Source organism: Cupressus sempervirens, chromosome 9, assembly GCF_028749045.1.
Source record: "Cupressus sempervirens isolate cs-2001-9-10 chromosome 9, ASM2874904v1, whole genome shotgun sequence".
Classification (NCBI taxonomy): Eukaryota; Viridiplantae; Streptophyta; class Pinopsida; order Cupressales; family Cupressaceae; genus Cupressus; species Cupressus sempervirens.
The window spans coordinates 437,727,404-437,741,825 of NC_143126.1; the positions used below are offsets into that span (position 1 = coordinate 437,727,404).

The 14,422-nt window shown below is 32.7% G+C and overlaps 1 protein-coding gene across 2 annotated transcripts in view; it reads right to left on the bottom strand.

Annotated features, from left to right (window-relative positions):
- LOC149539178 (uncharacterized) overlaps nt 1-14,422 on the bottom strand; it is an 84,137-nt gene that overhangs the window by 2,372 nt on the left and 67,343 nt on the right. The gene's annotated exons all lie outside the window — the stretch shown is intronic.

The following is a 14,422-nucleotide window of genomic DNA, read 5'->3' on the forward strand; positions in this document are numbered from 1 at the left end:
CTCTCTCTCTCTCTCTCTCTCTCTCTCTCTCTCTCTCTCTCTCTCTCTCTCTCTCTCTCTCTCTCATCTCAATCATTGATCATGTCACATAAAGCTCTGTGATCCACATCATTAACATGTAAAAATCTATGTAAAAACCTCTTAAAAACATTAAATATTCCTTCCATGTTAGCTTGAAAATGTTTTACCTCAAAATCTTTTCCATTCTTTACTTTTATGTAAATTTTGTATTGCTTAGCCTTTACTATTTTATGATGCTTGACATTGTTGTTGCTTGGTTTGTATTGTGCTTAGCACATTATTGTAACTTGACACTTATATCCTTGAAACTTGCTTGGTCCCTGTCGAGCTTGGATCGTATAAAAAATACTGGTGACTATACACTTACTCAACTCCTATAGAGCTCAGTACATACTTGCTTATGTAAATGACTTGGCCTATGTAGAGTAGCTAGGTCATAGTGCTAACCGTCTGACTCTACCTTGTAAAAGACTAAGTGTTTGAAATTAATAGACAACAATAGGTAAAGATGCCAATAATCTCCCCTTCAAGATTAGTGGAAAAAACACTTTTTCATATTTGGATCTTTACAATAAAATCTAATAATGAGCTCTCCCCCTAAGTCTTATGACTTATGCTCAAAAAATAATGAATAAATAACGTAAAAATGAATATAAATCGATTTCCCCCTTTTCATTTCTATTTCCGTTTGAATCTATTTCTACTTTTCTTTTCAACACTTATGTCACTATTTTTGGGGTTGAATGGGTGGAAGCTATCCATATTTCTCAATGAATTCCTTATGAACCCTAGTGGTCATGGATAGTGCATGATCCCATGTGGTTCTTGTTGCCTCCAAAATATGATTCTTGTAGCTATATCAATTAAACTACCAACCACTAAAAGATTGTGATCTTCTATGATAAGATCCTATGCTGACTTCATCTCCCTTTGCATGACCTCTAGATGAGGTATCATCATTACTTGAATGTAGATCAATTTAGATCTCATATTGCTATCAACTTCCTGAAGATCAACCAATGTGCCTTGAGAATTCAGTAAATTATTGTAATGTTCAATGCTTGATTCTACTAAATCTGAAATAATATTGTTGGATCTCTTCATCCCAACTTGAATTTGGTTAATTTGTGCCTGGGTATTATTTTTGAATCTAAGAACATATGAAAAAATGTTGTACAAATGTTGTAACTTCTAAATTAGTTCAATCATAACTTGAATTCACTCTCACAATTGTACTTTGTGCTCGACATTGGTTATGGAAACCTTGTCCATAACCTTATTCTCAAATCTTCTTGTAGACCAATCCATCAATTATTCATTTAATTCCATATTACCAGCATTGACTTGATCAACTATATTTACAAGTTGTTTGATGATTGGCTCTTCTTCATCAAAATTTTGAATGTCAAAAGCATCAACAAAAATATTCTTTACACCATAAAGTGCCTACTTTTTTCCAACTCTCTCTTTATTTCTTCTTGTTGTTTCTTCTTTTGCCAAAACTTCTTGTAGCAAAATATTTTTCTCCATGGTGAGATATGCCACGTCTAATTATGGCATCTCAATTATTTCATCTAGGCTAACTTCAATATCTAGTGAATTATCCTTTATTGATCTCTTTTTGCTTGGTGAAGGAGTGTTGCTGCTCGGCACTACTTTAGGAGTTGGTGATGGAGTTTCTTCCTTGGTCATGCTTGTGTATCTATGCTTGAGACAAAAATAGCCACACTCAATTTAACTTTACTTAACTCTATATTTTCCTCAATATGAGGTGTTAAAACAATCTTACCATCCTCCTTCCTCTTCATCATCTGCCTTTGTACCTATGCACCTTGAATGCTCAGCCTCTAGAGTGTTAGGGGTGTTGGCATGTATAGGTGACATGCTGCCTTGTGGACTTAGCACAAATAAGATTTCTCCACTGCTATAATCATCTTTGATGTTTACAATATCTATTTCTTTCTCTACTCCTCTTGTGGATAATCCAAAAATAATTTTCCAAAGAAACTTTATCTATTGTGTTACAACTTCAATTTTATTTTATAAATTCAAAAATATTTTGTACTTAGGAACAAATATGCTCCCGTGTTGCTCCAAAAATGTGTTATATTGATCTTGGGATAGATCAAGCATTACTCTAACTAATGTGTTAGTTCTTATCTTTTTCTCTTCTACTTCTTCCTATTGCCATCTCCTCGCTAGTCTCTCAAATAAATATTTGGGTATCTTTTTCTCAATTTTGCTAGGGGCAAGATTATGATTAGCAATCATTTCCTCCATAGTGTCCTCAATTTTGGTTTTTTTAGTATTATCCAATGTATCATACTTTACACATCTAAAACATGATAATCATATAGACCTTCTTAGGTTTGTACATACCTCTTCAATAAACCTTTTTTTCCTTATGGGTGGTCCTCTAATCAATCTCCTTCTCTTTGTTTTAGGGGAATTGGGCTCTGTAGTTTCTACTACCTTTTTCTTTGTAGACTACTTGGCACTAGCAGTTTCCCTGGTCCTTGGCTTGTTTGGTGGTGGAGGAGAGAGGGGTGTCACTACTGGTTTCATCTTGGTTCATTTAGCCTTATTTCTTGGTGGAGTGGCAGCAACTAGGGATTTACCCTTATCACCTTTTGCTTCTTCCTCTTCCTCATCACCACTGTCTTGTTCTTCATCTTCTCCAAGATCTTGTGTTAACTATAATGGTTATTTTCCCTTCCCTAGGGTTCCTAGCTTGGCTTCTAGGTCTTCAATAATCCTCTTCCTTTTCTTTTCTTTTGAAGCTATCTTGATATTTGCAGTTATTCCAGCCTTTTCTTCCTCATATCTTCCAAAAAAAATAGTCTCAGTGTCTATCTCTTCATCCAACAATGCTTCAATGTTTGCACTTACTACATCACTATCTATTTAATAGTCAAAACTTTGTAACCAAGCCTTTCTTGGCTTTACTACCTATACAAATGTATTTTCTATATCTATAAGAAAACATATGTCACTGTAATATTTTGTCACCAATTCTTCAAGTATCCTCATCTTCAACCTCATTCTTTGCCTAAATTCATCAAAATTTGCTCCTAATTGAGTAATGTACTCATTAATCTGTCTAGCAACTAGTTTGTCTTGTTCCCAAACAACATTACCAATGCCAAGAAAATACCTCTGGATATAAAAGAAAATACATACAACAAGTAATCCAAATTTACACATTGAATTATTTTCTTTCCTTATATATGACATTTTTTTGCTAGTTGTAGTCTTTCTAGCTTGGCAAGATCATACTCATGATCTTTTGTCACTATCTTCCATGCTTGATCCATTGCCATACACAACACACTATTTAATCTACTTGATTGGTAGAATTTGTGAGCTAAAACCCTTACTAGAAATTTGATCAGTGGATCAGAAATGTTTGCAATGGAAAAACCTCATCCATTCCACTCAGTTAGCTTCAATTTCCTCTCAACTCAAGCAACGTATGTTTTTCTTCTTGTCTAAGGTTGAGTAGCCTTTAACCCTATGAATAATTTTCTTCATAATCTCCATAGGTCCATTTTGTAACCAATACTTCATATCATGAATTCTTCTCAAAACAATTTTAATCCATTCAATCTTGAAATTTCTTGGGAATTCTAGGGCATGAGTTAACCCTTTCCTTTCAATAACTTTGAATTCATCCTTCAAGATACCTTCAATGCATAAATTCTCATAAGCTTCTTTGATCTCATAGTCTCCTACTTCTATAATTTTACACATGTAGTAATTTTTAACATCATGGATCATAATAATTTTAGGTGGTATTGAGGATAGCGCACCCATTGAATCTCCTTTCATCACAATCTCTAGAATAGCATGAAACTTTGGTAGAGGACAAGTGTCACTCTTTACCAATTAGATTCTACTAACCTCTTGACTCATTCCAGTGGTTGATGAAGCTGCCATGTTTGTTGTTAGGGTTTGGAATTCTTTCTTACTCCTCTTTCTCTTCTAAATTACTCGGTACTATTTAGATCTTCACTTGTTCAAGCTTTTCATCCAAATTGCTCTTGAAATCTTTTGCTAGTTTCTCAAATTGCCAAATTTCTCTATGCTCTTGAAATTTTTATGCAAGGTATGAGATAATGTCTTAAAATTTATAATATATACCTTGTTTTGATCAATTTAGGGTCTCCATTAATGTTGTGTACTCAAGTAGGTGGAAGCATTTATCTTGATCAATATTGATTTATGCCTTTCAGCTAGGTGTTTATTTTACTGCTCGGTCTCTTCCATATCACTCGGTCTCTACCATTTCACCTCTGAAGTGCTTGGTCTATGTTGCAATGCTCACTCAACATAGACAATTTTACTAACACTCGACAACCTTTCATAAATTTTCTCTTATGTATATTTATTATACAAATATGAACTTTGGCACACTTCATGTAAGGAATTGATGTATGATATATCAGTTGGGTATACAGTTCCATACATACCTTTCTTGCTTAGTTTGAAATGATATGATCACCTTCTCCATTGGATTGGGTGACCTCAGCTCCATTTACTCCACTATTTCCATCTTCTACTCTCTTTTCCATTTTTGATTTATTTCTTTCCTAACTTGCTCAATGTCTAGTTTTCCTTTTCCTTTTTCTTTTGTCTAATTTTTTGAATGTACTTGAGTTTTGTAATTCTTGTTTAGATGTCCAAACTTATGACATTTGGAATATGCATTTTTAGGGCATAATTCTTCCTCTAATTTGTCTAGTAAGGTTTTATCTATGATTTGCATTCATATGTTCTATTTCCATACTTCTGATAGTTATAGTAGCATCCTTCAAATCTAAGTCTAGTAGATGCATTCCTCAGTCTTGAACTAGACTCATGTATTTGATGTCCTTGTTTCTTGCAATAAAAATAGTAACTAGTAAGATTAGGCTTAGAATTTTGCATACCATGTTTGCTTCAAAAAATATTTGTAGTATGACCAAGTTTTCAATAGTGATAGCATGTTGGTTTCTCCTTTGGCTTTGCATTCCTTAGTTCTCCATTCTTAAATGATTCTCCCTGCTTAGTTTATGAATGTCCTAACCCATTAGAATACCTAGATGACTTCATAAGTTCTTCAAAATATTTCATTGCCTCTTTAGGTTTTTTGAATCTCTCCATAGATTCTTTCTCAGTTTTCATTTCATTCTTCATTATTTCCCTTTGTGATTTGAAAATTGTAATTTCCACATCCTTGTGATTCAATTCTTGGTTTGCAAGAATAAGTTGATTCATCATGTCTAGTTGTGTGTTTTGTGAGCTTCTGAACATCTGATATCCTTTCTTCAAGTATTGTAGCCATTACCCTTTTCTCTTCTTCAAACATAGTCCTATCTTCTTCAGCTTTCTTTGTTTGTTTAGTCACTTTACATAATCTTACTAATTGGATTTCATGTTCTCTTTTTAGTCCTCTTATTTCTTCATTTAGAAGTTTATTCTTTTCAAGTAGATCTATAGATGCCTTGTCATTTGGATTGATTGATTCAAATAGTCCTCCAGTCTCAACTTCTTCATAGAAAAATTGTTTTATTTGGATAGCAATTCCCTTTCTCCATTTTAGAGAATCCTTCAGATCTTTTCTTTCTTTCTCAAGTTTTTGTAGTATGAGTTGAATGTTAATCACCTGATTTTCAATAACCTTGTCTAGTTGAAAGCCTCCATCTCCAAGAATTTAAGCTTCTCTTAGAGAACCAATTCTTGGATAGTAATTATTGATTGATGGAATTACAAATATGATTAACAAGATACTAAGAGGGGGGGGGGGGGGCGGGGGGGGTGAATCAAAATCTTAAACACTTTAAAAACTTCTCCAATTCATTCACATCTATCAGTAAACTTATGCATGTAAAACTTGTAATGATAACTTTCTATAACATGTAAATCTGATCTATCACATGCATGAAAATAAACACATAACACAATATTTATTAACCATAAACCCTCCAAGGTGAAGCTAAAACTAGGGTGGGAATGACACCCACAAATCTTCACTATTGCATTCATAAAGTTAAGTTGTTATGATTGCAACGTTTGATCTTAAAATATGATCTACCCTATGATGGGTCTTCCCTATTAAGATATTAAGAGACTATTAGATCTCACCTTGTTAAAGGATTTAACACTTACAAAAAAGTAAGGACTCTATTAGGAGATTTATGAAGATCTATTAGGACCAATCTATTAAGAGATTTACCCCAATTCAAGCTGGTTAAAATTGATTCAACATCTGAATCTTGATATGCTTTGTAAGCTCATTTCAAGTCTTCTCCTTGCTAATTGATCCTCTCCTCTGATCTAATAATAATTATCTTCCCCTTTCACTTCACTTCTAAGATTAGGTCACTTTCTTTATTAAGTGATAACAGAACCTTTCACTGACTTCTAATCTAATCTTAATCCTTTACTTCATTTCACATCACCTTATCATGCTCATCATACTTTCACTCTCGCACTCTCTCTCACTCATCTCTCACTTACCTCTCACTTATCTACTCTAATTTAGTTTAACATCTTATCTATTTAAATAGTTCTACAAAGAGATTTCTAAGTTCTTCTAAGATTAGTCTTTCATCTCAATCGTTGATCACAACACATAGAGATATGTGATCCACATCATTAATGCATAAAACTCTCTATAACAATCTCTACAAATAGTAAATATTCCTTCCATGATAGCTTGAAAATGTTTTACCTCAAAATTTTTTCCATTCCTAACTTTTATGTAAATTATCTATTGCTCAGCATTTTACTATTTTTTGATGCTCGACTTGTTCCTTGGTCTGTATTGTGCTCAACACATACTATATAACTCAGCACTTGTATGCTTGAAACTTGCTCAATCATTGTTGAGCTCAACTCATATAGAAAATACTCGGTGACCATACACTAACACTACTCCTATAGAGCTTGATACATACTTGCTTATGTACATGACTTGGCCTATGTAGAGTAGCTTCGTCATAGTGATGGCCATCTGACTTTGCCTTGTAAATGACTAAGTGTTTGACACTAATAGAAAATAATAGGTAAAGATACCAACAATCTTTCATATTTTCCTCTTTGTTAGTAGGTTTGGAGGAAAGCCTAATCAAGAAAAGGGGATTATTGGATTCATTTAGAATTTCTACATTATAATCTATTTATTGTATATTACATTTATCCTTTTTGGGCTTTGTAGCTTGCCTTATTAGGCAGGCTAACTCTTTATTCCTTTTTTATTAGTCATATCAACTAGAGAGATGTGTAAGAGGGACTCGGGCCAATCTTAAGGGAAAGGTTCTTGAGGCTCCATTTTTTAGCATGCAGAAGGCCATGGATACCACTAGAAGAATGTGGGGACTATGAGATTAGGGCTTCCTAAAATGAAATGGCACACATCAGGTATATGGAAAGATATAACTTATAAAGATGATATATTAGGCTTTGGTGTGGAATAATAAACTTCTTTCCCAAATTCTTAGCATTAGAAATTTCTTTACCATTAGAATACATAGTATGAAGAAGGAAAAATAAAATTGAGATAAGATCCCTACTCCTAAGGTGACTAAGGAAACATAAATGATAATAATAATAAAAACCCATAGAATCCTTCAAGAGTAAAGTTTGTCATGATTAAAACACAAATCTGGTCCCATGACAAAAGAAGTTTCTCATAGTTGAAGTCTACCCTTTTCTTGAATGGTTGAATATCATCACAAAAAATAGTGGAGACTCATGGTTTCAAATAATCTTCTTATTTTCTTCCATTTTATTTTTTTAGTTAATAATCTAGTTTCTAGAGCAATAATCTCCCCATTAACCTAAAAGGAGATATCACAAAACCCTCCAATGAGACCAAGATGAAATAAATTGCATCGACAATCTCTCATCAAATCTAGTCTTTCTTTCAATAAACTTGGTGATGCCACATTCTATGCACATAGACTAAACATCATTCTTTCTCTTAATTTTATCATCTTTATCATCTCAGTGTGAATAATATCACCTCCCATTTCATGCAACAAGTTTGCAAGGACATCATTTTTTTAGTATTGTAGATACAAAGCCAAGTGATATCCATAACAGATATGTCAAGATAAATAAACAAAATACTCCATAACAATGGGGGTAATAATCACCATAATTATTGCAAGTAATATTTCTTCAATCTATCAATTCTAATAGGCATTTCTCCTATGTGACCCTTTCACCATTCGTAAGGTAATGAGAATAGAAAAACCTTGAGGCCATTCAACAAGTCTAGAATATATACCAACTTGACTAAAAATTATTATGCCAAGCCCTAGCTATGGTACTTTTTCCAAAAAATGAAATCATTTATCAACCAATGCACAATTTTTTAAATAATAACTTGGGTCAAGGTACTAACCATGTGAACACCCTTTACTCATATGTGTATGATAAAAAAATCCAAGTTTGAATCTAAATTTTGATAATATTTTGGGATGACATCTATTTCCATCCAAAAAAACATAACCATAATAATTAAACTAAGGTGTTTAGAAATCATCATTAATATAATCATTTTTTTTTTCAAACTCAAGGATAACCTTGGTAAACTCTAGCAATGAATTTATACTTCTCATATATCATGAGTTATCTTGTTGTAGCCCAAGTGCATCCATAGAGTGAATTGTGTCATTCACTTCTTTTAAGGTATGTCGTAAAGTGAAGCTATCCAAACTAGCCAAGAGAATTTAGACATCCTTAAGGATAGCCTCAACCTTCCATCCCATCAACATCATCCCTTAGAATCTCCCTTAATTTCCAAGTTTTTAATACCAATAAAAAGGTAAAATTTAAGTCCTCGTAGGAGAGTCATCACTTACTTTGGTTGATAGTATGATCATTTAGCCTACTAGTAGAACAAGAAATAGTTATCTAGTCATTTTTGTTTCTAATATCTCTTGTCTTTTCTTACTACTCAGTTTTGATTGCACCATCAAAATTTAATTTGTTCCATGACAAATTGGGGTCTTTCACTTGGTATTTTTCCTATTACTTTTTTTAGATTTTTCAATGTTTCTAAAATGTAGGGAGAGTTTCCATAGATCATAAATAAAATAGTCAACCCTAGTAGGTGAAGAACATGCATTTTATATCTTAAGATTGACTCCAAAAAATTAAGGAGGGATATTTTCCCCAAGTTCCTTAATAAAAAGATGATTTGATGGTGGAAGCTAATTGGTGAAAAAATATTGGATGTCACTATGGAAGTCCCACTAGATATTGAATTTATGCAAGACCTTACACCAAAGGTGTGAAGATAATGACTAGTGAATGAATAATTGGTGAATGGTCTCTTCCTCCATCCTATAAAGAATCCATATATTGGGAAGTTATAGTCCCCTTTTAATTAGATTGTCCTAGGTCAACGTTTTCCATGCATTACAACCCATTCAAAAAAATTTATTTTGTGTATAAGCTAAGGGATCCATGTTTGAAATTTATCAATAGATTGTAGGAAGACTTGGCATTAAAACTTCCTAATTGAGCCTTCATCCAATTGAAACTATCTTTATGGATAAACAGGGGGATTCTCAAATTATGAAGGGACTATAATTTGGAGGATTTAGGTATGAGATCTATCTTGTCTCTAAGATATAATGAAAGACATTTACATATTCCTCTTGGGTCAAGATATCTTGAAACTAGGTCCCCATACTCTAATTTAAATTATCCTTCAATTTAGTAGAATGACCATTTACAAGGGTATTGTCACCAATCTAAACATCTTCCCAAAATATGGGTTTTCTATAGTTGTACCCCCCTCATAAGAGACCTATATTTGAGGATGTTAGAAATGGAAAAAGAAATCTGTAAATAAGCAATACCAGGAAAGAATCTAAGTGAGTAAATGCATGAAAAGATATTACCATAGAATAGGAGAGAGAAAGCTTCAAGATCCAACACCATGAGACAAGATATTTGGAAAGGGGAAAGCAAAGAAAACCCCTTGTGACATTATGAATGAGGCATGAAAAGCCTAAGAAGGAAGAGAGAGAGAGATAGAGAGCAATGCTCATACAATAATTAAGAAGAGGAAGAAACCTCATTGTTGTGAAATGAGAGAAGAGGGTCATCTCTTAAATAGAGATGAGAGAGAGGAGTTAGAATGTAACTCCCATGTCTATGAATGCCACCATTCATATGTGTGTGAGGCCAAGTGTGAGATTCCTCTTAAGGAGGAATAATCTAAAATTAGAAATTACAATACATATTTATCCTCACATATTCCACTAGATGACAAAATAAGATGTAGTGGAAAAAGGACAAAAAAGAAATATATTAGGATACCTTGGCTTATATCCTAATATATTACAAAAATAAATAAAGAAGGTCTAACCTTGGTTTATAAATACACCAAGGAAAGATTACAACTTCTAACAGAGGATATTATTCTATATTTTGGAGTTTGTAGGTAAAACATTAAAGTCCAACTTTTTATAGAAATGTTTTCTATCCAAATAATTTGCCTCAATAATTTTATACCAATCAACAACACCAACAAAAAAGATTCCAACCAATCTTACTAATTAGGGCTTTGTTCAGATTAGTTAGTTTTCTTATTTTTAGTCTGCAAAGAGCCTTAGTAAATAAGTAGAGTCCCAATTGACTAGGGACATCCTCTTTTCGACCCCATTCTTATCTAGAGTAAATTCCTCTATATTTTCTCAAGTTTATTAGTCATCATGTCAAATATTTTGAATAGAGAGAGAAAGTAGAGTACGACACCTTGTAGATAGGAAACAAGGAGTTAGAGTTTCCCTATACTACTTATAAACATACATTTCATCCTAGCTAACATTTTTAAAATTATTTCCAAAATAATATTCCATAAGGTCATGGTCACACCTTTGATAGTGAGAGGGAGCCCTTGGTATGTTCTTGGGAGGTTATCTAACTTATAACCAAGGATATTTAAAAATTTGGATTGTAAATTAGTAGGAGTATTGAATAAGTAGAGGCTACTTTTCCCATAATTTACACATTGTCCCTATGCATTTTCATTATCCAAAATAAGGAATTTATATTTCTTAGCCTGAACCAAATATTTCCCAATTAGAAAAGTTTCATGTGAAAATTGTTGCAATAGGGAAGGAGAGAGTGTAGAGGTCACTTTTATTTTCTATATTCTCCCAGTAGTGATGAGATTCAAGTTCTTATCGAGAGCCTTAGTTATTTCTTAGGGGTAAAATAGATACACTTTAATGGGATGTATGCCTCCATTTTACTTGCACTACATCATTCAAATATAAGAGAAAGAGGGGCTTCCAAACATAACTCTCAATAAAACTTATGTTTGGTTAGAAAAACCCAAGTTTGATAAAGGGGTCCCAATACAAAGCATAAAGACTTATCAAGGAAGTACACTAGAAAGTCCTCTTTCATGTAATGTAGATTTGATTGAGTATGTGTAAATATACAATTGGAATTGGCTAAATGAGTAGTGCAAGATAGGTCTATCTCCTAAATGTAAGTAAACAACCCAATTAAGATATCAATTTAAACTAAAAGTATGAAAGGAAATGAAATATGAAAGACTCACCTCAAAATGCATAAAGGAGCATGTGCTTAAGCTCTAGAAATAGAAGATCAAGGTCTATTTCCAAATATGTGATTGTGGACTTCCAAATAAAATGATGAATCAGCTAAAACCTAGAAACTATGTTTTTTGAAAAAGTAGCAATGTCTAGGTCAACCTAGTTGTAACTAACTGATAACGTTTACGTGAGGTTGTCATGTACCAGCAACACTATAAAAAAATCAAAACCAACTTCTCCAAAAATCTCTCAGGGAATTATTCCTAGATCTACAATTGAAACTCTACTATCTTGCTCTTGCAAATAAAAAATGAAGGGATTTTGTTGCTTGGTGGATGAGAGCTTGCTTTGGTCAAGCCTTGGATTAAGGAATCAACCTTGAATTGAAATATAATTAATAAAGGAAATGATTTCATGTCGTAAGATTAAATAATATCAAATGAAAGATACAATTACCTCCATGGATGCAATTGCATTTTATATATGATCAATTATGTAAGTGCAATAGCCTTGACTCAAAGAAACTATAAGGAAATCAAATAAGCCAAAACCTCGTCTATAAGAATTTATGTGACATGTCATGGATGAATAATAGAAGAACTTGAATGTATTGGAATGATGGATTTCTCCTTAGAGCCAAAGTCCACTATCACCTTGAAGAAAGAAGATTGATGCAAGAAGGAAATTCTTCGACTTGAATGCTTGAAGAGTCTTTCTTGAAGAAGAGTGCCTTGATTGCTTTCTCTCTTGCATATGCCTCATAAATATGAGATGTGCAAATAAAGCCCTCAAGCTTCCTTTTATATTAGTTTTTGGGTAGGAAAACAATTTAGGCTAACCAGGGAATAAAATAAATCAATTGGAAAATTGAGGCATGTCAAGCCCCAAATCTTGCAATCACTGGGGACAAGGTTAACTAGGTTGACCTTGACCTAGACTAGGTTGACTCAACCTTGACCTAGACCAAGTTGACCTAGGTCAACCTTTCCTAGTGGAGGGGGAAAACATGCCTTAGAAAGCCATAGAAGAATGTGTAGATGAAACTAAAAAATACTAGGCCTACTAGGAAATGTGCCAAAAAGGCAGTGAAGCAACACATAGAAGACCATATCAAAAGATGAGGGTTGATAAATAAGCATGACATGGAAGGAAGAAGGAGAAAAGAGGCTGAAACCACACTAAGGAGGGATAAAAGGTCAAAATAAAGTGTGTTCATTTTAAGATGGTACAATTATCATAATGAATAAGTATGGGGAGAGTGGGTCCCCTAATCTAATGCATTTCACCACTTTAATAGAGAAGTGAACCATTTCCAAATATTTCCTAATAATATCAAAAAAATTATTATAAGACCTCTTCTTGTTTATAAAACCAAATTAGAATACTCCTATTTAGATGGATATTTAGAATTTCACAAATTATTCTCATTTTATCTCCTAGTATGCTACTTTTTAGTAAACTTATAAGCATGTGGTTTTCTCTTCAAGTGTTAAATATTAAAAAATATTCTCTATTAGTGTGGAATTCTAATTCTATCATTAGAGAGGTCTAAATTTTTGGTATTTGAGGGGAGATCTTGGTGTTATTATGGTCTTACTTTTATTTTTCAAAATTGTTGTGTTGTTCTCCAAAGGAAAATGATCCTCTTTATTGGGGATACAATTCTTAGATATTTTATTCAACTTCTCAAGGATATCATATTTTAGAATAAGGAAAAAGGGAACACATAGATTCCTTTGGTAGATAAGTACTTAGAATAGGTATTTCTTGTCTACATGTAATTTCTTCCCACTACTTGTTTTAAATAGTAATCTTTTCTTGTTTGTATTTATTTAATTGGGATACACCAAGATATCCCTTATGTATTTTTTTCCTTCTAGTCCAAGTAGGAGGACATGTCATTTCTTGTATCTCCTTTATTAAGAAAAATAGTTTTTCCTCCTTTAGAGGATGTTGACACTTGCACACATTTATTATGAATATTGGTATTCATTAATTTTTAAGTTACTTTTTTATCTCCTCTCCTCATCTCTTTCTACTACAAAATATTATTATTATTGTAATGAGATGCTTGTCCTCTTTATCTCTATTTCTCATTATTTAGGCATTTTCTACATTCATATTAATTCACAAGGGATTTTTCTTTTCTTTTCCCCTTCAAAAATATCTTGTCTTCTTGTGTTGATCTTTGGAATAAACTTGAAAACTTTGGGTTTTATGGTGATAATCTTATTAACATTATTTCGTGCCCATATTCTCTTAGTTCCATATCTAGAAAATGATAATATCATGTTAACAAAGTGACACCCCCATCGCAAAGAGCAATATTTTACTCATTTTCAATTGAAAGTTTGCATGAGGTTGATTTGAGTGTTGGATTCATTTTGATTGGATGTTATGCCATTTTTTTCTTTACAATCACACAATCAATTGTTTGGACATTGAACAATGTTTTATGTTATGTAAATGAGCTAGTAAATATTTATACATGCAATCTGTATAATTGATGTTGGTTTGCATGAGGTTGATTTGAGTGTTGGATTCCTTTTGATTGGATGTTATCCCATTTTTTTTCTTTACAATCACACAATCAATTGTTTGGACATTGAACAATGTTTTATGTTATGTAAATGAGCTAGTCAATATTTATACATGCAATCTGTATAATTGATGTTCTTGAAGAAGAAATTGAATGCAATAAAAATATAAGAAATTTTAAATAAATTCAACTCTTCTCTATTGCATGATTAGGTTGATTATGCAAGATGTTAAGACAAGAAATATAGTTCGTTTGAAGAAGAAGAAATGTGAGTTCAATAAAGCTATTCTTTCATTCT